Source organism: Stegostoma tigrinum, chromosome 13 (assembly GCF_030684315.1).
Source record: "Stegostoma tigrinum isolate sSteTig4 chromosome 13, sSteTig4.hap1, whole genome shotgun sequence".
Lineage (NCBI taxonomy): Eukaryota > Metazoa > Chordata > Chondrichthyes > Orectolobiformes > Stegostomatidae > Stegostoma > Stegostoma tigrinum.
In genome coordinates this window covers 46,656,831-46,683,104 of record NC_081366.1, presented here as the reverse complement: position 1 = coordinate 46,683,104, position 26,274 = coordinate 46,656,831, and positions in this window count along the sequence as shown.

Here is a 26,274-nt window from a genome sequence, read left to right as displayed (position 1 = left end):
AAAGTGACAAGTAACATTCACACCTCAAAAATGCTAGACAAAGATCATCTTTAATAAGTGACGATCCATATCCGCAAACATCAACTTCCTCCATCATCAACAGTCAGTAGTAGTAGTGTATCTACAAGAAGCCCTGTAGAACTTCACCAGATTTCTTTAGACTGCAGTGTGAAAGCCCATGACCATGTCCATCTAGAATGTTAAAGGCAGCAGATTCAATGGAACACCATCAGCTTCATGCTCCCTTCCAAGCCACTCATCGTCCAGACTTGGAAATATATCATCATTCCCTCACTGTTGCTGAGTCAATATCCTAGAAGTGCCTCCCTAAGGGCATTGTAGACCTACCTACAGCACATGGCCTGCAGCGGTTCATGCAGGCAGCTCATGACCATCTTCTCAAGAGCAACTAGGGATGAGCAATAAGTGTTGGTCCAGCCAGTGATACCCACATCCCATTAAAAAAGAATTTAATTCAGAAGTTGTCCTTGACTTACTGGACCAGGACCGTGTGTTTGAACAATGTCAGCCTGGAACTGACTGAGGACCACTTTCCTTAAACTTTAAGACTTGAACATTTGGTCGAAAGACATGCAGTGTCTTCAGTGTATACATGGCTAATCGAGGATGCAGGTGTGACATTTATGTGGCATTGTGTCAGTCGATAACACGTCCACACCTTTGACTGGCATGCTGACTGACATTAGTCTGTGCTAAGAACAGAATTACAGTGAGCAATTTTAGGACTGGTTGGGAGGCCAAAGCATAAAGAGGCAATGAGGGCCAGGCAAGGCTGTGATGCTATGAGCAGTCAAGTCAATGCAAATTACACGAGTGCTCAAACTGCCTGTGTGGATTATGTATTAAAGAGGGCAATCGTGAACAATAATTCATTTTACTACTTCTCTCACTGCTCATTCGCAACAATCTCATCTCAACATCCCAACATTTGGTTGGAAACTGCAACATTTTGGTCCCAATGTTAGGAAGGATCTCGCTGGACATTTTGATAATTTTCTAAATTTCACACCATAGTCCATGTTGCTCACTGCCTGGGAAGGTTGCACCATATATCGCTGTTCCTTCACTACATCTTAGTCAAAATCCTGAATCCCCTTCCTAATAGCTCTTTGTATCTGTCAATGCCACTACTGCAGTGACTTAAGAAGGAGGCAACTTGCCTCCACTTTTTCAAGGGTAATTATAGATGGGCAATTTATGGTGACCTAGCCTGTGATGTCAACATCCTGTGAAAGAAAATAAAATGAAAATAAAGCTAAGAAACCAATCAACGCAAACAATGTGCCCATTGCTAGTAATAGCTTATACAAGCAAGAAAGCAACAAAAAGCTAATACTAGCAGCTTACACTAATAACATATTATGAATCCAGATAATCATCCCATTCAGAAGTGAATTGAAATAGTGTTGAAGAGGAATAGTATTGTTCAAGGGAGTGGGAATTTGATTTTAATCAAGTTTCAAGGTTCAGGTTTTTTTACAAAAGCTTCAAGGCATCTGTCCATTGAATTTCATTTCGAGCATAAACATGCCTGGACTATCAAAAAGAAATTCCTTTCACTGCAGTTGAGGTGATATACTGAGGAATACTGGCTTGGGGGCAATGAGATCCATTTGCTTTTGTAAACTTATAATTTGAATGTGCAATTGCCTTACTTTTAAAATGAAGCAATAGCTCATGACAGAACTACTGTCTAACACTTTTTCAATTCTAATTTAGTTGACATATACGTGGTTTGTCAGTATATAACAGGCAAGGTGACAGATTTTTGCCTCCACCCTACCATGCCTACCCTTTTATGGCAATTTTCTACCCTTAACTTTCAGGACTAAATGGTTTTTATTTCACTTCCTTGTCCCAAATGCAAGAAGAGTATGTTACTACATAGGATTTCTGGTTTTCATGTCATTTACATCATCTGATTCCACCACTAAATTTAGTTAATTAATTTACTGACTGTTTGAAATGCTGCAAAACTCTATTTAAATCAAATTTACAAAAAATCTTTTTGTTTGCCTGAAAATAAAATTCAGCAACTGGATACAGTTAGCCTATTGAAGGGTCTATTCAGCATATCAGGAAATTTGTTGGTGATATTGGTGTTAACTTCACAAACTTGAAATATAGCCAAAAATCTGAAGATACCTAGAACTTTTAGACAGATTATAGCATTTACTCCATCTCAATAAGCGATCAACTTGTTAAAAGGTTAGAAGCCTGATACTTGCAGAACATCAGGAAGGGACGAGGAAAAGTTTTCTGAAAGCAAAAATCCATTTTGTTTTCCTGAATGATCTACTGAAATTAGCATTGATTTCTTTTACGTTTTTTTTCACAATATTTCTTTTTGGACAGCCACTTTGAGTAATGGGCTAATTGGCCAATTATAGAAATATCTGCATGCAGGCCACATTAATAGAGAAGAGAATCAGAAATGGAGGAGGCAGATATCACAGGGAGGGGACAATTTTGATTATGCATGGACTTATTGTTGTAAGGAGATAAGCGTAGTGAGTGGGGGGAGGGAGATTATGTTCAGAGTGTGAGATAGTAGTCAATGGAGGACAAGATGGTGCTCAGGGGAGAGGGTAACATTTATGTTAGATGTGGGAAAGTCATGCGAACTACAGGTATTTTGAATTCAGAAACTGGAAAATGAAACTTGCGGAGCCCGAACTGTTTTTTTATAACTCAAAGCAAAACTGGAACTGTGTTTTGCACAGGAACATGTGATCTTTGGGGGAAATTAATTTGATTCTTTTGTGAGATAGAGAGAAGCTGCCAGAAAAAGTGTATGATTTGTTCTAAATATCAGCTTTGTCACAGAACTGAGAAGACAGTAGAATCACTGAGACTTTCAAAAGCCAGCAAGTAAGCCATGTCTCTCTCTAACCCCCATCTCTCTCTTGCTCCACTCCCCACTTCTTCCGTGTGGATAGAAATCAGCACATAAAGACCCGTAAAGCAAGCACTTTAGGTCAAACTGATCAGCTAACACATTAAGGGCCACTATCATCATCATAACATGACATAATCATCAAAACCACAAAAATTGTAAGAAAGTCCCTTCGTTCCATACATGTGATATTGAATCCCAATCTACAGAATTTATTGCTTTTGCCTGTATTTTCCATCACAATATTTCTGCAAAGCTGTCTTGTCTGACGTGTTGAACAAATGTTTAGTTTTCAGAGAGATCATAGATTAACTTTGCACAACGGTATTGATTGGTTTTGCCACTTTAGTGAGTTTATTATAGAAAACAAAACGATGTTTTCTTATTCACGAAGAAACCTGAAGTAAACTTCTTTTATTTTAGATAATGGTCACGGTCAGGAAAGTTAAATATCCTCAAATCTAAATTGTGATGCTTTGCTAGAGAGAGAAGCTTGATCTACAATGCTCTTCCCAACAGGGTCATGATAGAATGAAAATCAGAGCTGACATTGGAGCAATGGAATGGAAGGCTGGACACCTGAATGCAGGAAATCTGTTTGGAAAAGGAAAGTGAAGTTTGATAAGCATAAGGTCCTTACACTTCATTTTACCTACCAGGTTTCTGGATAACTATGATAAACAGTTGAAATAAGTTTTTAAAAAGCACTATAGAAATGAAATGATGTGATTTATTTAAACAATAGTACCAACCAGCCAAAATCAAAACAAAGAGCTGTGAATGTTGACAATCTGAAACAAACAACTGCAGAAATTCAGCAGGCTAGGCAGCATCTGTTAAGAGAACACAGAACATAGTAGTGAATGAAACCTTTGAAGAGCAGGTGTGCATGCTGGAATGGATAGAGATAGACGAAGCTGATGTGCTGAAAATTTTGTCAAACATTAAGATTGACAAGTCGCCAGGCCCGGACCAGATTTGTCCTCGGCTGCTTTGGGAAGCGAGAAATGCAATTGCTTCGCCACTTGCGAAGATCTTTGCATCCTCGCTCTCCACTGGAGTCGTACCTGAGGACTGGAGAGAGGCAAATGTAATTCCTCTCTTCAAGAAAGGAAATAGGGAAATCCCCGGCAATTATAGACCGGTAAGTCTCACGTCTGTCGTCTGCAAGGTGTTAGAAAGGATTTTGAGGGATAAGATTTATGACCATCTGGAAGAGCATGGCTTGATCAAATACAGTCAACACGGCTTTGTGAGGGGTAGGTCATGCCTTACAAACCTTATCGAGTTTTTTGAGGATGTGACTAGAAAAGTTGATGAGGGTCGAGCTGTGGATGTGGTGTATATGGACTTCAGTAAGGCATTTGATAAGGTTCCCCATGGTAGGCTCATTCAGAAGGTCAGGAGGAATGGGATACAGGGGAACTTAGCTGCTTGGATACAGAATTGGCTGGCCAACAGAAGACAGCGAGTGGTAGTAGAAGGAAAATATTCTGCCTGGAAGTCAGTGGTGAGTGGGGTTCCACAGGGCTCTGTCCTTGGGCCTCTACTGTTTGTAATTTTTATTAATGACTTGGATGAGGGGATTGAAGGATGGGTCAGCAAGTTTGCAGACAACACAAAGGTCGGAGGTGTCGTTGACAGTGTAGAGGGCTGTTGTAGGCTGCAGCGGGACATTGACAGGATGCAGAGATGGGCTGAGAGGTGGCAGATGGAGTTCAACCTGGATAAATGCGCGCTGATGCATTTTGGAAGGTCGAATTTGAAAGCTGAGCACAGGATTAAGGATAGGATTCTTGGCAGCGTGGAGGAACAGAGGGATCTTGGTGTGCAGATACATAGGTCCCTTAAAATGGCCACCCAAGTGGACAGGGTTGTTAAGAAAGCATATAGTGTTTTGGCTTTCATTAACAGGGGGATTGAGTTTAAGAGTCGTGAGATCTTGTTGCAGCTCTATAAAACTTTGGTTAGACCGCACTTGGAATACTGCGTCCAGTTCTGGGCGCCCTATTAGAGGAAAGATGTGGATGCTTTGGAGAGGGTTCTGAGGAGGTTTACCAGGATGCTGCCTGGACTGGAGGGCTATTCTTATGAAGAGAGGTTGACTGAGCTCGGTCTCTTTTCATTGGAGAAAAGGAGGAGGAGAGGGGACCTAATTGTGGTATACAAGATAATGAGAGGCATAGATAGAGTTGATAGCCAGAGACTATTTCCCAGGGCAGAAATGGCTAGCACGAGGGGTCATAGTTTTAAGCTGGTTGGTGGAAAGTATAGAGGGGATGTCAGAGGCAGGTTCTTTACGCAGAGAGTTGTGAGAGCAAGGAATGCGTTGCCAGCAGCAGTTGTGGAAGCAAGGTCATTGGGGTCATTTAAGAGACTGCTGGGCATGTATATGGTCACAGAAATTTGAGGGTGCATACATGAGGATCAATGGTCGGCACAACATTGTGGGCTGAAGTGCCTGTTCTGTGCTGTACTGTTCTATGTTCTATGTTCTATGTTCTAACTAATGCTTTGAGTCTGGTGAAGCTTATTCAGAACAGAAGGATCAGAGGACTCAAAATGTGAATTCTGCTAATCTCTCCACAGATGTTGCCAGGCTTGCTGAGTTACTCCAGCAATTTGTTTTGATCTTTCCTTGATCACTGGACCTGCTCCCTGAGTGTGGACTGATGGTCTGATTCCTGGATAGCCTCCTTCAAAACTAGAAGCTGGCAAGTTGGGAATGTTTTTCAAATTTTTATAACTTCTACTTTTAATGATCTTAAGCATATCCATATTTTGGGGTTACATTTATCCCCTGACCCACAAAGAAAACACAAGTACACAGGCATAAAGATGCTCTTCTTAACTTCTCCTCTTGCCTGTTTTGTCAGAAAGAGTGAGGAGGATATAGGGCTGTTCAACATATGTTCCAATAAAAGACCTTTATTGCTTTTAGAAACTTCATTTAGCAAATTTATTGCACAAGAATATGGTGTTAATGTGGTGGGTGGGACAAGAATAAAATAGGGATGTTGCTTCCATGAAAATGTTTAAAATAAATGAAAGCTAGTTAGATGGCATAACTAGTGAAGACTCAGTGATATCCAGCTTTGGTTCTGTTTTCAGGCAGCAAGTGGATGAATTTCTGTCTCTTACTGCTACGTAAAATACTTGCTATGAAATAAGGTAAATGCATTTTAATTACACTTAGAATAATCACATCATTTCCTTTTTTTCAATTGGGAAGAAGTCAATTAAATCTTTTACACTTTATTAATTAGCTTTATTTAAATTACCTAGTGTATAAGTAATTATTTTGTATAAAGCACAGATATTTCAACATTTTTAACATGCCATCATTCAATGCATTTGTGAAGCCATTTGGCACAGTGGGTAATATATGTACCTCTGAGCCAGGAGCTCCAGGGTCCCATTTAGGAACTTGATGATCACAGAAGTTCATTCATAACATGGCCAAACAAGTTGATTATCAACCTGAAAATCCTTCTAAAACACATCTGAGAGATGGTGATAGTGGAGGAGACTTGTAGTCAGCATCTTGCAGAATGGAAACCCTCAAGCTACACCTTCAGGCTCATGACCTGTTGAAGAAACACATGCTTTGGAAAACATACATGAGTATGTGTTTTATCTACCTCATGCATTTCTGGATATGCAAAGTCTTTAGTGTGTTGATTAGGGGCAGTGGTTATAGATGGGTGGAAGAATCTGAATAGTGTTGATATCATCATGTTTTGTTCAAATTTCAGATTAATCTCATGGAACATTTTATGATGATAAAAGGCTTTAAAGGTTAAATGACAATTATTTGTTTCTTATCAACTTAATAGAGCTGCAATTTTTAAATCTACAGCATTTTACTTAGGAGGCTTAGTATGAAAGCATACCAAATGCATAAAATAATTCAAGAGCTGGAACCCTCTGAAAGACTTAGCAGTGATTTGAACTGCTCCCTTTGAAGATCAATTGCAAAATGATGCTGACATTTTTTAAACACTTATCAAGTCACTCAAAATAAGTCCACGCAACAGTGATTCTAGTGATTGACCTATTAGATTGATGTACTAATTGTCACGCATTTTTAATCTTAGAAGAGGAAATTGAAAAATTCTGATGTTTTCCTCCTGTAGTTGAGTTTATTGTATCGCAGATAATAATAGTCACCACTTTTGCACAATAACAAAAGCTGAAGCATTTATTCACTTAAAAACAAGTCTAGACAACAAAGATCAATCTCTATTCCACAGTTGTTGCATGACTCCTATGAACTCTTAATGTGAAGTCACTGTCTGACGCCTCGAACAAAAAGCTGTTTCAGTCAATGTATTTCAAGTGTTCTTCAAAGTTTTCAGACTTCAATTTAATTTGCCTGTGGCTTCTGTTATGTTATAATCAGATATGGAAGCAAAATATTCAAAATGGTAAAGCCTCTGAATTCAATAATTCAAAGAATTAATGCACTTAATTAACAGGACATCAGATTTCACACCTTAATGGGTCACTGTTTTAAGCAAAAGAACTCTGGATGTCTTAATTAGAAAATTCATCTTCAAAAAAATTTGAAAATATAGCTAAAATATAATGAAGCATAACACAATCTCAGGATGTGATATAGATGACATTCAATGAGTTTGTTTAAAAGAAGGCATTAAACCAACCATGATAATCACCAAATACAAAAATCATATCCATAACTGGAACTATTCTGAGATTGGGGACTACACATAAATATGAGACTCCCAAACAGTTCTTATTACTGCCATTTTAATGGCAGAGTGGACTTGATGGGCCAAATGGCCTTAATTCCACTCCTATGTCTTAAGGTCTTATGGTCTTATGGAGGAGGCATGCACAAGCAGTTCATTTGTTGTATTTTGAATCCACAAAGAAGAAGTAAGATTACATCCATGGGTCCATATGTCGATAAGCAAGTGGAAAAAGTATAAAGTACAGTATGCCCCACACCTCAGGAAGGACATACTAGCACTAGAGCGTGTCCAGCAGAGATTCACACGGATGATCCCTGGAATGGTAGGTTTAACATATGATGAACGGCTAAGGGTCCTGGGATTATACTCGTTAGAGTTTAGAAGGTTGAGGGGAGATCTAATAGAAACTTTCAAGATAATGTATGATTTAGAAGGGGTGGACGCTGGGAAGTTGTTTCCGTTAGGCGGGGAGACTAGGACCCGTGGGCACACCTTAAAATTAGAGGGGGTAAATTTAAAACTGAAATGAGACGACATTTCTTCAGCCAGAGAGTGGTGGGCATGTGGAATTCATTACCACGGAGTGCAGTGGAGGCCGGGACGTTGGATGCCTTCAAGGCAGAGATCGACAAATTCTTGATCTCAGAAGGAATCAAGGGCTACGGGGAGAGTGCAGGGAAGTGGAGTTGAAATGCCCATCAGCCATGATTTAAGTGGCGGAGTGGACCTGATGGGCCGAATGGCCTTATTTCCACTCCTATGTCTTATGGTCTTATGGAGTAGGCACGCACAAGCAGTTCATTTTTGTATTTTGAATCCACAAAGAAGAAGTAAGATTACATCCATGGGTCCATATGTCTATAAGCAAGTGGAAAAAGTATAAAGTACAATATGCCCCACACCTCAGGAAGGACATACTAGCCCAATATGTGTTCAAGGGTATTGCAGGTTTCTGTATGGATTTAACATCAATTTTCAACCATAACAACTATTCTTCTTGCTCAAATTCTTGATGTTGCATAATTTAGAAGTATTTACTAGTCTCTCATTTTAGGAATGTTATAAAGTATACAGTGACACTCATCATTATACTTTTTGTCTGCCTGTAGAGACATGGCCTATGTCTCCAGGGTTCAGCTACACTGCCAACAAATATCAGAGTCTCAGCCCAACAGCTAATGCTGAACATTCACCGAAGAGCACCATGCGTGTTCTTGGAGATTGATCGAGAAAAGTTGAATCTTGAGAAAGTCATGATTCCTCTTAATGCATGCAGCTATATTGGACCCCACCCAAGTTGCAATCTACAGAGCCCTCTATGGACCCACTGTTTGGTACATGACAATTAAGCGGGAGCTGTAAAATCATGGGTCTACAAGGCTGAAAATTCGAAGTGAAAATAGATAGTTTGCTAAGAGCTAGGATATGTTTCAACATTAATGGGAATTTCATTTCACTGAAATACTCTGTTTAAACTCGTCTCTTCCTTTTAATTTAGTTTATATCTACAACTATTTCTAAAATTCCTACAGGAAATTATTCAGCTTACAGCCAATTTTTAAAGTGAGCTACCCAAGGCAATTGAGGGCCCTCTGTTAGTTGTAGCAAGTAATATGAAGCTCAACAAACAGAATTTGAGATGAGTACAGATGCCTGCTTCATAATAAAACCTTTTCTTTCTTGCTTTGCAGTGTCAGGAATGCTGTCCTGATACAACACCAATACACTGGTCCACTGCTAGGTCAGCTCACAGCCCCTGGAATGTTTCTGTGTCCCAAACCCAATGCAATCTTCTACAGCTAAGGGATAGGTTTGGTGTTTGTTTCCTCCACTCAGTTAGATTTCCTTCTTTTGTTGTTATGTTGTTATGCTGATGGACCTTTTTTTTAACCCTTACAGTACTTTTCTAAAATCCCAGCAATTGAATAGTGCTTAGTGCTTATTTCATGAAACAAGAGCTGACAAAAGTGCAACAATGTTTGGTCTGGGCGCAACCTAGCCCATGAAAATAGCATATAACATCAGTAAGGGACTAATGCCAGGCTCAACAATGCCTTCAACCAGAAGCAGAACACTTCTTGTTATCTCCTTAGGGGCGCATGCATGGAGCAAGTGCAAAACAAGTTTATTTCATGAATTCTGGGACTGAAGCCATTAAGGCCTTGAGACATTAACTAAACAGTCTTTCACTGAGAGATTTTATAAGAATAGTAATAACCTCTTCTTCCATTAACTGCTCTCATATTGCTCGTTTATTAAATAATTGCATTGTCAAATAGAGGGAACATGGTTGAAGATGTGTCCAATGAGTTGGCTTCACTGGAGACACAAATGTTCTCTGCCTAAAAGAAATACTGAAGGTCCTGAAGAAAATGGTGCCAGAAAGTCTTGTATTGTCAAATATAGTGATGCAAGGATAATTCTGGAGGGCAAATCTTCTGCTTTTTGACTAAGATTGAGGCTGTGGTAAGTTTTTGGCAGGGTTATTTTGCTGCGAGGCCGAGTGAGATCTCTTGCCCTATCTTACCAAACTTGTTGTATTTCATTATCTATCCTGCCATGATGGTGTGTCTCACAACTGATTTATGCCCTATCTTACCACGCACCGTTACCAGAACAGGTTGCCATTCAATGATACCCACTCAATGTGCAGCATTCCTTGTGCTCACACCTTCTTTAAAAGCCCATTGTTCATCTGAATGAGCAAGATCATTTTGAAGTTGCCCTGGACAGAATTGGGATGTCTCAGAGAAGGGGAAGATGACACTGTGTTCCTCCAACAAGAACCTGGAGGTCCTGTTGGACAGGCTGGGGCAAAGAAGAGTACAGGCAAAGGAGGCCACAATTGCAAGACAGTCTGAGGTTACCACCCAGGCCAGTGCCATCTCCAGGGTCTGATGGAATAGCCAGCAATGCAGAAAGAAATTTAATGACCTCCTGTACACCCCAGGGTAAGTGCCACTCTCTTCTCTCTCTATCTCCAGGACCAAACCCATTTCTCACCAAGACTCAAGCTCTGCCATTCTCACTGAAACTCTCTAAAACTTCTCCCAAGACACTCAATGACTCCCACCTCCATGACTCCCACAACTTCCTGTACCAATAATCCTGCATGGCCTCTGTGCTATCTCCTCATTTCCTCAGTACACCTTATCATCTTTCTCCAAAATGCGCCATCACCAAAATCTGTGCTACTCATTATAATCTCATGCATCGCCCCATCCAATCACATCCTTGGCTTATTAAAGGAGAAGACAGTCCATACAGAGCAGAAAACCCATACAGGTGAAAAACAGCCTGCTATAAGGCATCCCATCCACTATGAGGAGAGAATCTAATCCCTTGCAGGAAAAAACTGTGACTATTCTTGTGGGGATGCAGAAGTACCCACGTTCGAGCATGGCCCATTCTTCACATTATTACAACCTTCACATTAATCCTGTTGTCACTCCCAAACATTGCAAACCACATCTAACTGTTGGCCATGATACCTCTTCTTTCATGTATCTAGCAGGCTCCAATGGCCTTCCCTCAGCCTGTGCAGTGAAACACCAAGCACCACTGAATCTCCCATGCTGTGAGGAAAATTCCATGGAAAGCACAGATAAAGCATTGGTAAGGTTGCTTCCTGTACTGCCCACTGGCCCAGGTTCTCACCATGTTGAGAACCATAGACAGAGACACTGGGGGCTCACGATCTCATAAGCATCTTACTGCGAAAGGTCTACAGCTGGCTGCATCACACAGGGGTTTGCCAAAGGCTGAATACCTCTGCCCCAGGAAGGAGGTAAACCTGTCATTTTGTCAATCAGGGATGTAAACCAAATGCACAGGATGGAACAGCAGCATCTGCATGGAGTGGCCCTCATTGCACAGAAGCTGCAGTACTGCCATGGAAAGCAAATCCCAGCATCCCCAGGGGCTGCAGGAAAGGCACACACCCTACACTTGATTGCTCCACCCATTGCTCCTCAGGACCGAAAGCATGGCAACAGCAGGGGGAGGTGATGACCCCAGTCCAGCTGCCCCATCCTCACAAGGAGATAGGATGATGGGATGAGGCATCCAGATTGAGGAATAGCCACACACCGGTCCCTTTTCTTTCCACTTAGGGAACTGCAGAGTTGCCAGACCCTCCATCTCCAATCTGTCTGCCTCTCCACTGACCCTTGAAAATTCAAGCTAAGAAGGGATAAATTGCTGCCAGGCAGACATGAAGAATCACACAGGTAGGGCCGTTCTTGCCACCCACCAAGCAACGTCTTGGTGCTTGCTGGAAAGCTCTGGTGATGAGGCATTCTGCCAAATGACTTTGCCAGTCTGCTCAGCGAACGACCCAGTGGGATCCATCCTCTCATTTTCCCTCAAAGTTTCAAGTTACAGGCTGACCACCTCCCAATGGGCTTATGGTCAAAGGTGCTTTACTTTGCAAATTTCTCCACAAGGGACACTAAATAGTCCAACTATTTAGAGCATTCCATGACAACAAGGCCAGTCCCATCCTTCACAACACCAGGGACAGGTAGAACCTCAGTATGTAGTGTCACTTAGTGGTTGTGTATCAAGGGTCTATGCACAACTTGATGAAGCCACACACAAATGTGGCCACAGTAAAGTTATGCGATACTTTAACAACAAATGTACAAATTCCTGATAGGTTTCAGAAAAGAGTTAAAGCACATAGGGAAGAGCGCCAAATGCACCCCATCATTATTAAAGTGCCCACTATAGTAATACACAGTTAAATATGAACAACACTTTTGTTTTAAGAATCATTAGTTAAAGATGCCAGTTCTTTGAGAAATTGTGTATTCAAAGGTGAAGTAATCTGCATGGAAATTCAGGTAAATGAAATTGAGTGGTCCTAATTCCTTAACTTGCAACCAGGATAGCTCTACATTAGAAAATTAAGGCATATTTGAGTTAACACTTTTGGCATCTATATTTACTTGCTCAATTTGTTTTCTACTTAATTGAGCAGGGGATGAAAGCGAAATTGGACAAGGAAAACTTAATTTCCAAATTTAAGTCATTAGCTGAAGTTCTATGCTGAACCTTGGGACTTTAGGTAAGACTCCCCTCCACTCAAGATGTTCTTCACTCATATTAAATGAATACATAACTTCTTAATAGACTATGCACTGTTTGTCACTAATTGAAAGGTGCTTTTGTGGTTTTTTTTTGCTTTATCACTTCTATGGCCTGTTTGAATTTAGTGGATCTGGACATCTGAAAAGGGTATTTCTTGGAATTTCAGCTTCACTGGTCCCTACATCCTAAATCTTCTGCCAGTAGTGCTGAGTGCAGGATCCATCTCGGCCTCCTCCAGTGGTCCCCAACATTACAGATACCAGTCTTCAGCTGAAATGATTCACTCCACATGATATCAGGAAACGCTTAGAGACACGAGATACTGCAAAGGCTACAGGCCCTTACAACATTCCGGCAATAATACTGAAGACTTGTGCTCCAGAACAACACTGGTATCTATGGACAATCTGGAAAATTGTCCCAAGTATGTCCTGTATACAAAAAGCAAGACAAATCCAACCCGGTCAATTACTACCCCATCAGTCCACTCTCAATCATCAGTAAAGTCATGGAAGGTGTCATCAACGGTGGGTATCAGGGGGCAAACTCGCCAGTAGTTGGAGTCATTCCTGACACAAAGGAAGATGGTAGGGGTTCGCAGGACGTCACTCATCTCAACTCCAGAACATCTCTGTAGGTGTTCCTCAGCATAGTGTCCTAGGCCCAACCATATTCAGCTGCTTCATCAATAACCTTCACTCCATCATAAGTTCAGAAGTGGGGATGTTTGACAATGATTATACAATGTTCAGCACCATTCATGGCTCCTCAGTACTGAAGCAGTCCACGTTCTTATGCAACAAGATCTGGACAATATCTAGGTTTGGGCAAGAGACATTCATACCACAAAAATGCCAAGCTATGACCATCACCAATAAGAGACAATCTAACCACCATCCCTTGACATTCAACGGGGTTACCATCACTGAAACCCCCACTATCAACATCCTGGGGGTTACCATTGACCAGAAACTCAACAGGACTCACCACATTAACAGAATGGCTACAACAGCAGACCAGACGCTGGGAATACTGTGACAAGTAACTCACCTGCTGACTTCTCAAACCTGTCCACCATCTACAAGGCACAAGTCAGGAGTGTGATGGAATACTCCCCACTTGCCTGGATGAGTGCAGCCCCAAGAGCACTCAAGAAGCTTGACGCCATCCAGGACAAAGCAGCCCGCTTGATTGGCACTGCATCTACAAGCATCCATTCCCTCCACCACTCAGTAGCACTCCAACACTCAGTAATAGCAATGTATACTATATACAAGGCACACAGAAGAAATTCACCAAAGATTCTCAGACAAAACCTTGCAAACCAATGACCACTTCCATCTAGAAGGACAAGGGCAGCAGATACATGGGAACACCACCACCTCCAAGTTACCCTCAAAGTCACACACCATCCTGACTTGGAAATACATCGCCATTCCTTCACTGCTACTGGAAATCCTGGAAATCCCTCCCTACTAGCATTGTGGGTCAACTCACAGCAGGAGGACTGCAACAGTTCAAGAAGGCAGCTCATCACCACCTTCTTTTGAGCAACCAGGATGGACAAGAAACATATCCCACAAAATGAATAGAAAAAAGAAATGAAAACACCAAGATCTGTAAAAAGTATCAGTATTATATCTATGAAAATTAAAGAAAATGACAAAGAATAACTTTATATGGCTGATAAATTTATGTCAGGCACTCATATTTTTAGACATAGTGGTGCATAATAATATGGTCTTCTCTAAATGTGGGTCTTCAGACACCGAAATCACCGTAGATCTCCTTAATGAAAAGTTACTGTCAAGTTATACAATGGAAAGGTGGGCAAAGAGGCAGCTGCTGAATAAAAGCAATCTTTAATTTTTGGAATAAGTGATTCATTTCACAGACTGCTCACATCTGAAACTTCGGCCCATGAAAACCACCACCCACCAACCAATGCCCAACCCCAACCCCAGCGCATCATGCAAAACATCACAGGAGTGTCTATAACATATTCTACAATGCATAAAAGGTCAAAAAATAAACATTTTGTGTACATTTAACTTGGTATTGAGTTATTGAATTACAGTATGCAAAGCAAAGGGAGGCAAATTAACTTCATTCATAGAAATTGCTTCCTGACTTAAATAGATTGTAGTGATAATTAGTCAATTGGGGACAGTTACCTGAAAGAAAAGTTAAATGCCACAAATTGATGCACAATTATGGCTGTCTTGTTTGGTTATTTGTTTGATAGACAGTTTTTGATGTAAAACATCACTTATTTAGCTCACAGTTCTGTAGGGAACTGTACAGGAATTTATCAGCTTGGTATATTGAAATCAATACATTTCTGAGGTTTTTGAAAATAAAGCTGGGTGCCTATAATCTTTGAAGTTGCATCTGTAATGAATGTAATGAAGTCAGCCAGGTGGACCTCACAGATTGTGAGTTCCGTGATTGAGGCTGTTAACCTGGTCCAATCAGGGAACCCTGGCTGACAGATACAAACAAGAGTGTCAGAGGTTCTGTTCACTCTGACAGATGCCTCTGAGGAAGCTGGATCAGTGCCAAGGGCTCTCCACATGTGAATAAAGGGTCACTTGGTGACAGGATACCAGCCTCTGTGGAGTTATTTCAACATTTAGCTAGAACCTTAGAAGTCTCAGTAAAGGCGACTACATAGAACATAGAACATTACCGCACAGTACAGGCCCTTCGGCCCTCGATGTTGTGCCGACCTGTCATACCGATCTCAAGCCCATCTAACCTACACTATTCCATGTACGTCCATATGCTTGCCCAATGACCACTTAAATGTACCTAAAGTTGGTGAATCTACTACTGTTGCAGGCAAAGCGTTCCATTCCCTTACTACTCTCTGAGTAAAGAAACTACCTCTGACATCTGTCCTATATCTTTCACACCTCAGTTTAAAGCTATGCCACCTCGTGCTCGCCATCACCATCCTAGGAAAAAGGCTCTCCCTATCCACCCTATCTAACCCTCTGATTATTTTATATGTTTCAATTAAGTCACCTCTCAACCACCTTTTCTCTAATGAAAACAGCCTCTTCCACAGTTGGTGATAAAGGGATAAAAATAATAGAGAGGTCAGCATTGCAGCTGCAAACCAAACAGCCAAAGTAATCTCAACTTGCTGTTCCAAGCTATGATTCCTAATGGAAGTTGATAGAAGTACTTCACATCATACAGCATTTATACAGAGAGGGAAGCAAACTAAAACCAGCAATATTTCCTGGGATGGAATTTGATATATTTTCATATATCTGCTCCCTCTGTCCTTCTAGCTGGTAGATGTTCAAAAGGTGTTGTCACAGTAAACTTAGTGAATTATTGCAGAGCATCATATAGATGGTGCACAGTTTTGCGTGTGTCAGTGGTGGAGGGAAGGAATGGTGACAGTATTGGATGGGGATTCAATTAAGTGAGCTGATTTATTCTGAATGGTGTTGACCTTCTTCAGTGTTGATGACGCTGTACTCGTCACACTTCTGACTTGTGGCTTATAGATGGTAGACAGACATGGAGGAATCAAGAGTTGAGTTATTTACCACAGAAGCCCCAGCTTTTGGATGTGACTGGGGTTGTCAGCCAGGTCTCTACACATTATGGACATTTGCCTTCAGCCTCTGTGCTTTGTTTATTTAGTAGGCTCATCACTCAAAATGTGTATCAATTGCCTTCTGTAGGGGCGAAAACCTCCAGAAGAGACTGCTGCCCAAGAAAATGTAAGAAACCTGTGGATGGACTAGTGTGAATTCAGGAAATTCACAATTTTTAGAATGGAAGGAAGTCATTCTTGCAGGGATGCCCAGTCATTGAGTGGGATGCGGTAAGCTTAGGTTGATAAGGCAGCTGAAGGTAACACTGATGCTTTTCTAACTCATAAGGAGTGCTGTAAAGGCACCTATCTTTCTGGTTAACTCTGTTTTCTCCTTCACAGGTGCAGCCAGGGATGGTGAGCTTTTCCAGCAACTTTGTTTTTGTTCCTGATTTACAGCATCTACAGTTCGTTTGGTTTTTATCTTTCCAGTTATGCTGCCCTCACTTCCCTTCAGCTGCCACATTTCCTGAGGCTGGAGAAACTAAAGATGCTCTAGAGAAGCTGTAAAGGACAGAATAATTTCTACTGCCACTGCCCTCCCTCCCCAGGCCAGGATGTCAGGTCTGTGACCTTTTGTCAAAACTGGAAACAGTTAGAGATTTAATAGGTGTTAATCGAGGAATCAGAGGGTTGAGGTAGGGAAGAACAAATAGGAAGGTCATTATTAAGATGGAAGGCAGCGATTACTACAATAAGAGCTGTTTGCATGGCAGAAATAGTCTCATGGGAAGAAGTCAAATCATAAAAATGCCTAAAGAATAACAGAAGTTGTGCACAATGACATCTTTCAAACAGACAATTCATACGCTCCGGATTCTGCATTGAGTTCAACAATTTCACCTTATAACACTACTCCCATTGTTTGGAAATCAAGGACTAGCAATTATCCTGCCTTTTATAGCTTCTCTAAACTATCTTTTGTTTCTTTACATGGCATATTCCCAAAGAGCTCAGGCTTTCTTATAAGATAGAATTGCTTTGAGCAAAATGCTTGAAAACAAATGTTTTCAAAATTAGTTGAAATAAATAACAGAAAAAAACTGCACAATATTTGCTGAAATCTATTCATCACTATAGAGATCCTGCACATGATGTACTTCAATATTTAAAAATTTCTTTCCTTTTTGCAGCATCTTTTGACAATACCTCAATGCTGGGAATAAATGAATTGGCTGTAATACAAATTGGTTTTGTATTAGGAATGTATTCTAATCACGTACCTTTGCAGTTGAATGACGTTGAGTAAACACTAAGGAAAACGTGTAGGAGACACTTAAATGAAAATGTGGGATCACGTGGCCAGGTGAATGGTGCCTTAAGTATTCTGACAACAATTGCTAAAAGGCTTCCCCTTTCAAAGAGTCACGAGGAATTAGATGCAATCTGTCAAGCAAATGATTTACAATCAGCTCCACTGAATACAAAGCTGGAGGTTTCATGTTGTTTTCATTAACTGTAAATGAATACTTTGTATATCAGCTTCCAATATTTTGTTTTATATTTTCAGTTTGCATTTTGGCATGTTTAAACTATTCCGCAAAGTTAAGCTGGGTTTATAGATAGAACAGGCGGGTGGGGGCACTGAATGAAGTGAGGAATGGTGTTTCAAGATCCATCGTTGGGAAGATTTGTCAAATTCTCCCGGCAGTGGAAGAGCAGGGTTGAGGGCAAATGGCAGCAAAGTAATTGCAATGGGTTTAATTTCAACGATTACTCATTAAGCACAAGGTTTTGTAATTAGGTTCCTGCATAATTATACAATCCCCTAAGGTCTGGGAGCAGGTTATTTGGCCCATCAAATCTACACAGACCCTCTGATGACCATCCCACCCAGACTCATCCCATCCCTACATTTTCTGTGGCTAATTCACCTAATCTATACACCCCTGGAAACTACAGGCAACTTAGGTATGGCCAATCCACCGAACCTGCATATCTTTGGACGGTGGGTGAAAACCGGAGCACCCAAAGAAAACCCACACAGACACGGGGAGAAAGTGCAAACTCCACGCAGTCACTCGAGGGTGGAATCGAACCCATGTCCCTGGCTTTGTGATGCAGCAGTGCTAAGCACTGAGCCAACCAAAGATTGGGCACGTATCAAAACACAGGTCCTGTGTTTCACAAACAGCTAAAGGTTGCATGGTACAGGTAAGGCAGTCTTTCAGATAGAAGCTGAGCATGTTAGAGATGCTTGTATTTATAACTTGAGTTCACTGGAAGGTGGACAGGATTGAAGAAGCATCATGGGACAGATTAAGAGTCACTGAGTACATGGTCCAAAAAACCCAAACTATTTATCCATTAGCTCAAATTTTCAGTTGGTGGCAGGTGACTAATTGACAACACACCTTTGCCTAAGCTCTGCTGTCTGTTCAATTTCTGGCCAGCAGAATGAGCCTTGCGCATGGTCCTGAGAGGTAGAGCAGCAGCACTAGGGGGAAATGGTATAGGATCCTGTACAACAGCAGTCAGAAAGCCAACAATAGGCTGTACCAAATGCTGAGGCCATTGAGGAAGGAAGAAATCAGCTGCAAGCCCAACAACAAGAAATGATGCATCTTAGCATCTACAAAACAAACCTGACACTTAAATAAAAACCAAAAGAACTGTGGGTGCTGTAAATCAGACACAAAAACAAAGTTGCTAGAAAAGCTCAGCAGGTCTGGCAGCATCTGTGAAGGAAAATCAGAGGCAATGGTTCTGGTCCGCTGATCCTTCCTCAGAACTCCGAACCTGCATCATAGATGTCTAAGAGCCAAGGCCAACAATGGCCATTCTAATGCCTTGAGAAGCAATCACCAGGCTGAGTCCTCCTCTGCAGAAAGCTTGTAGACCCCTGGAACTGGAAAGAAACCCATTGCCAGTGGCTTTAGAGTTCACAGCTGCAAAGAATACAAATAGCTCCTGCTGGAATTTCACAGGGAACGCGCAAGCCATTTCACATATAAAGACACTTTGCAGAATTTGAGAATGTGTCATTCGAAAGGGCTGCAAGTTAATGGGTATCAGTCTAGATTCAAACTGCCACCCCAAAAGATCAGTGTGGTTTTGTTGGTTTCCCATAAATGCAAGGATATATCGACTCCACACATGTGGCGGTCAGAGCTCCCCTGAAATAACCTGCAACTTTTATCAAGAGAAGTGTGTTCTACTCAATGAATGTGTGGTATATGTTCAATTCCCAGGAGCTCTAATGATTCATACATTCTTTGCTGGCTCACGGTGCTCCATAATTTAAAGCTGTACTTGTCTAAGGAGATGGATTCTGGATAAAAGTGTCTTGTCCCTCCATACCTTGCTGATGCCACTAGTCAGAAACTGTTAATCTCCAGTCAATGAACCCCATAGTTCAACAATGAGTGTTATAGAGCAGACCATGGAATACTAAAAATATGGTTCTACTACCTATACATTCTAAGCAAATCTCTCCAATATGAGACTCAGAGGTCTCCATGTTAACCTTGTCCAGCAGAGCGTGGTGGCCTTGCTCCAACTCATTCCTTACTAGACAAGGTTCATGAGGAGGATGTATCAGTGCAGGAAAGCCTGCATGTTGCAGTTTTAGCATTAGATGCCATGCTCAAAGTAAGATATATGAGGGACGCCCTTGAGTCGCTTATTTTCAACAAGCTTAATTTGTCAATGAGCCCTGACTGCCTGCGGTTGCAATCATCACAGATGATGCACCTACATAATGCAGGAGCCCACCGGCATGCCAGTGCCTCCAGGCCTTAGGCAGTCATGATGGTTGCCAAAGTTGTCATAGGCCACCATCTTTCAGGTCCTAACACATGCATATATTCATGCTGCACATCCACAGTGGTGTGGCTGATATGGGCTGGTGGTGCCCCAGCTGGGGGGGGCAGCAGAATCCCACCTCTGTCAGCCCCTGATGACCTTCACCTTTATTGTGCCATGGGGTTTCTTAACCGTCCTTTGGCTCCTGCATGTGTTAGACTCCTTGGTCCATGTTTTGATGAGGAGGTGATTGCCTGCTGGTGTTATCACTGGACTGTTAATCTAGAGACCCAGGAATGTTCTGGGGAATTAAGTTTGAGTCCCACCACAGCAGATGTTGGAATTTGAATTCAATCTAAAAAAATCTGGTGTCTAGTGATGATCATAAATCCATTGTCAATTGTCAGGAAAATCCCATGAGCCTCACTGATGTCCACTGGTGAAGGAAACTGCCTTCCTTTCCTGGACTGGTCTACATGTGACTCCAGACCCATAGCAATATGCTCGACTCTTAACAGTTCTCATGACCATTAGGCATGGGCAATAAATGCTGGCCTATCCAGTAGCACTCTCATCTCATCAATGGTGTTCTTAAAAAGCCACAGGATATTGCTCATAGTCCAATGCCTCCACCTCAGCTGCTGATGTCAGTGTTGCAGCAGTTAATATTAAAAAACTAAAAATGTAAAAACATCGCATTGCACAAGGTTGGCATGGGTGTTCCAAGATTAGTTTCCAGTGTACGTTAATGTGTAATCAAATAGTTTTGTCCACAATACTTATTTGGTCATGTTTAGGTTGATAGGGAATACGTAGCAGGGCAGTCACCTGTGTGGAGTGGAAATCCTGTGTGGGCGTAGGGAAATACAACATATCAGCAAACAAGGTGTCAAGGATAGGGAAGTCTGTCCATATTCCTTGGTGATTTGACGTTGAGTGGATATATAGAGGTCACATAGGTATAAGGTCTTGAGTAAATTGGTTTCAAAAGGTATCATACTTGCTGAAACTTGTTGAAAACTACTGGTTTTCTAAATATTTAGTGTAGATGGTACACAGAAAACACCGCAGCTACAGTACACCAATGGTGAAGAAAATAGATGTTTCAGTGATTGAATGCTGTCCAATCAAATGATTTGTTTTACAATTGATAGTGTTAAGCATCTTTATTATTGGAGCTCAATCCATCCAGGCAGGCAGAAAGTATTCCATCACACTCCTGATTTGTGCCTTTTAGGTCATATAGATGTTTTTATAAACCCTACAAATATACACGTTATTAAGTCCATTCTTCACTGAAAGTGGTTATTGCAGTGAACACAAAGAAAGAGCGTCTCGGTGTTAAGTGTAATATATGCATCTTGATTATTAATTATTAACTCAGTATTCATGAATAAAGAATTGCCTGATAGAAATATATATAGAATGTTTATAACTGAAGTTTTTTTCCTGCATAGCAATATAAAGGTTTCTGTTTCTGACTCCAACTTCTATCGCATTCATGGATTCTGTGAGAAAACATCGAGAGAAGCCAATTTATCTGTTGTTATTACAAAACAGCCTTGTAAAACAGCATAAGACCATCCCATTGGTCTTATTCTTTAAATAAGCTTATACCTCTGTTTTGGAGCAGAAATGTTCCTATAATTTATAAAATATTAAAGAGCAGTAACTTTACTCACCATTGGAAGAACGATAAAATTCAGTTAATTCACCCCCTTCTGTAAATGCTGTGTTTGGGTAGTGAATGGAAAATTCACTTGCATCATTTCCTGTGGAACACAAATCAGCTACAATGATAACTGCAGAGGTAACTGTACAAAGTTCATTGTCAGCTTTACCTTCAGTCTGGACCAGCAGAGAATATCTGTCTGAAGTAAACTCAGGAGTAGGAAGCTATTAGTACAATGACAGATTTATGTATTGAAAGGATAACGGTTTTGAACATGTTTCAGGGCTGCGGTATATCTCAGGTTTGAAATGACAGTAATAAATTTTACTTGCTTACCTCTCACGGTTTACAACATCTCACACACTTGATGTGCTACTGCCTTCAAACATATTGCAATAGATTTCTGAGATAAATTACATTGTTTGTCCTTGAAAGAACGTTCATCTAGGCCCTACAGGCAACACTGTGACCTTTCTCCCCGCTCTGTGTTATGGGGCCAATAGATTTCTCGCATATTCAGATTTATAAACAGTTCAACAGTGTTTGCTGAGGGCCTGATGGCTCACCCACCCAATGGAACTGACCCAATAAACTTGAAAGCAGCCTGAAATGGTGCATTGAGTAGTGTGTAAGAATGGTATGAGATGTTACTTCAAGATGCATTCACTAATATGGATTATTTGTTTAAGGATGTTTTTTGTTGCTCTGCAACTGGGGACTGCTGCCTGAACCAACTTCTGTGGCTGCCTGCTCTGGCACCTTTCACTGAGAGGGTATTCTATTCCCTGTAGGGAAATGACCTTCCTCTCTCCTCCTTTCCAGGTCCTACTCCCACTCCTGCAGCATTGCATCAAAAAATTTGGGATCTCATTCTCTGCTGATACTCTTATTATTCCACCAGCTGTTTCAGCTTAATGCATGTTCCTTTTAAGTGCAGGGAGTTCTTGTGGTGCAATGGTAACGTCCACGCCCCTGAAACAGCAGAACTGAGTTCAAGTAACCCTTGCATGTAATAACATCTGTGAACAGGTTGAATAGAAACAATTATTGAAGAACTATAGACCAGCTAATTATCATAGTCTTGGAGCCCTCCCACTGAGTGTGCAGCCAGATAGTAGCGAGTCTACAAGGTTACCGCAACCAGACACGGTGTAACAGTCTATTGCAACTTCTATACCCAAAAAAAACCATTGTTCTATTTTTAGCTTTAATTACTTGATTTCCTCTGCATTGTTTAGTTTTTGATTCTCACAAGTTTTTCTCCAAGTTAATGTTTAAACTGTGAACGATCAGTGAAATATCACATAGAACGTAGAACATTACAGCGCAGAACAGGCCCTTTGACCCTTGATGTTGCACCGACCTGTGAACTAATCTAAGCCCTTCCCCCTACACTATCCCATCATCATTCATATGTTTATCCAAGGACTGTTTAAATGCCCCGAATGTGGCTGTGTTAACTACATTAGCAGGCAGGGCATTGCATGTCCTTACCACTCTCTGAGTAAAGAACCTGCCTCTGACATCTGTCTTAAATCTATCACCCCTCAATTTTCAACTATGCCCCCTTGTACAAGCTGACATCATCATCCTAGGAAAAAATGACTCCCACTGTCCACCCTATCTAATCCTCTGATCATCTTGTATGTCTCTATTAAATCCTCTCTTAGCCTTCTTCTCTCCAATGAGAACAGACCCAAGTCCCTCAGTCTTTCCTCATAAGACCTTCACTCCAGACCAGGCAACATCCTGGTAAATCTCTTCTGCAACTTTTCCAATGCTTCCACATCTTTCCTGTGATAGGGCGACCAGAACTGTATGCAATATTCCAAGTGAGGCCGCACGAGCGTTTTGTACAGTTGCAGCATGACATCACGGTTCCGGAACTCAATCCCTCTACGAATAAAACCTAACACACCATATGCCTTCTTAACAGCACTATCAACCTGGGTGGCAACTTTCAGGGATCTATGTACATGGACACCAAGATCCCTCTGCACATCCATGCAACCAAGAATCTTTCCATTGACCCAGTATTCTGCCTTCCTCTTATTCTTCCCAAAGTGAATCACCTTGTATTTATCTGCATTGAACCCCATTTGCCACCTTTCAGCCCAATTTTGTAGTTTATCCAAGTCTCCCTGCAACCTGCAACATTCTTCCACACTGTCCACCACTCCACCGACTTTAGTGTCATGGGCAAACTTACTAACCCATCCACCTATGCCTGTGTCCAAGTCATTTATAAAAATGATAAACAGCAGTGGTCCCAAAACAGATGCTTGAGGCACACCACTAGTGACCTGACTCCAGGCTGAATATTTTCCATCAACCACTATTTGTTGCCTTCTTACAGAAAGCCAATTTCTAATCCAAACTGCTAAATCTCCCTCAATCCCATGCCTCTGCATATTCTCCAATGGCCATGTGGAACCTTATCAAAGGCTTTACTGAAGTCCATGAACACTACCTCAACTGCCCTACCTTCATCCACATGCTTGGTTACCTTCTCAAAACTCAATGAGGTTTGTGAGACATGACCTGCCCTTGGCGAATCCCTGTTGACTGTCTCCAACTAAATTGTTGCTTGTAAGATGATTATAAATCCTATCTCTTATAATCTTTTCCAAAACTTTTCCTCCAAAAGAAGTAAGGCTCACTGGTCTATAATTACCTAGGTCATCTCTACTGCCCTTCTTGAACAAGGGCACAACATTTGCAATCCTCCAGTCCTCTGGTACTACATCAGTAGACAATGATGACTCAATGACATGTCTCATTTTTTGCTTCAAACATGTGGACTTACTACCAAACTTATCCAAAAATATCCATCCATCTGGTAGCCTAGTGGGTAAACATCCCTCACTAGGTTCTAAAATTGAGTAACTGTGTAAATAGGAGCGAACTGCATTTTCAGTTGTATGCAAAAAAAACCTATATCAACACAGTGAATTCGTCATTTATATATTCAATCATGTTGGCATACTGATTTTGGGATTTGGACTTTTTAATCAGTCCTTTCAAACATCTAAAAGCTATATTTTCTTTTATTCCTTGTTTTCTTTACATATTTTGACCATATATTAGTGGACATCGAGGTGTGTCTATAATTAACTTAAAAGAGGGAATAACCACAAAAAAGATTGACTTAAGTGACCCCCTCCTCTCCAAGATTTGCACTCTGTTTGAAGTTGTGCATTTTAAGTTAAAGTTAAATGCTTAGTATTTTCTCAAAGGGTAGAAAAAATAAAATGTGCATTTTGTGCAATGTCTGTGAGAAACTCCCTGAAGCATAATCCATTTTATACAATAGCAGAATACATTTCTGACATTGGACTGCTATAGAACTGTCTTCGTTGTGCACTAAAATGATTCACTCTGCAATATAAATGTTAATATGACGCTTCCTGATATACATTATTTTGAAAAAGGGGGCTTTGTTCCACTTTAGAAATATGATTGCAGACAGATGAGATTTGAAAATATATTAAATCCAAAGATTAATGTTGAATTGACCAGATATGTTTTGCAGTTTTGTTATGGGTCATTATCGGAGGAAAATTTGATTGCTCCCACTCAAACAAGGAAATCACGATTCTCGATTAACCCACACAAATATCATGCTACTGCCTTAGTTGACTGAGAGTGGCATGCAGACCTTATGAACATGCTGCTGACTGTGCTTCTGCAGGGGTCTATGCAGTATATTTGTGACTAACATGTATTTTCATTAGTCTGTACATCTTAAACAGAAGCTGCATTTGTTATAAAAAATCTACTGCTGATTGTGGAGAAAGTAGTTACAGGTGAGGTACATCAAATGAATCACTCAAACAAAGGAAGTTTTCCCGGTTTTTGATGTATAGTGGGTGTATTCGGACAGGAGCCAGAAAGGAAAAGAGAAACAATATGTCTGCAAAGGCAAGGGACTCTCAAGCTTAATCTTCACAAGCAGAATAGGAGTAAATGGCCAAGGAGGTCACTTCCCTGAGGCTAGCCTTGGGGTTCTGTAGTAACACTAGAAAATGTTCAGTAACCTCACCTTGGTGATCAAAGTCAGTGAAATCATCTTCTTTCCAATTACAGCATTGACTTCTCACACTGCTCCATGCACCTCACCCCATTTCTCACCCATCAACAATTAGAATCCAGGCCTAACGTCAGAGAATCCATAAGATCCTCAAAGACTTATCAATGCCTCCAGCCTCCTACTCACCTCTTCCTGCTTTCATATATCTCTAGCTATTCAGCTAAAGCAGACATGTCACCCACATACAATCATTGACAATTTTCCCTCTGAATATTGGGCAATGTGATGCATAATATATATTGCTTGGGAATGGGCACAACTACACCTATTGAGTCTTTAAAGGAGATGTATTGAGCCAGTAGTAACTGACGATATCTCTGAAAATGTCCAAACTGGTCGAAAGTTTCTGGAGCACCTCCTGAAATTCCATTTAATCTTTGTCCTGCTCTCTGGCATGAAATGCAAATAGCAGCTATTGTGACCTTTGACTTC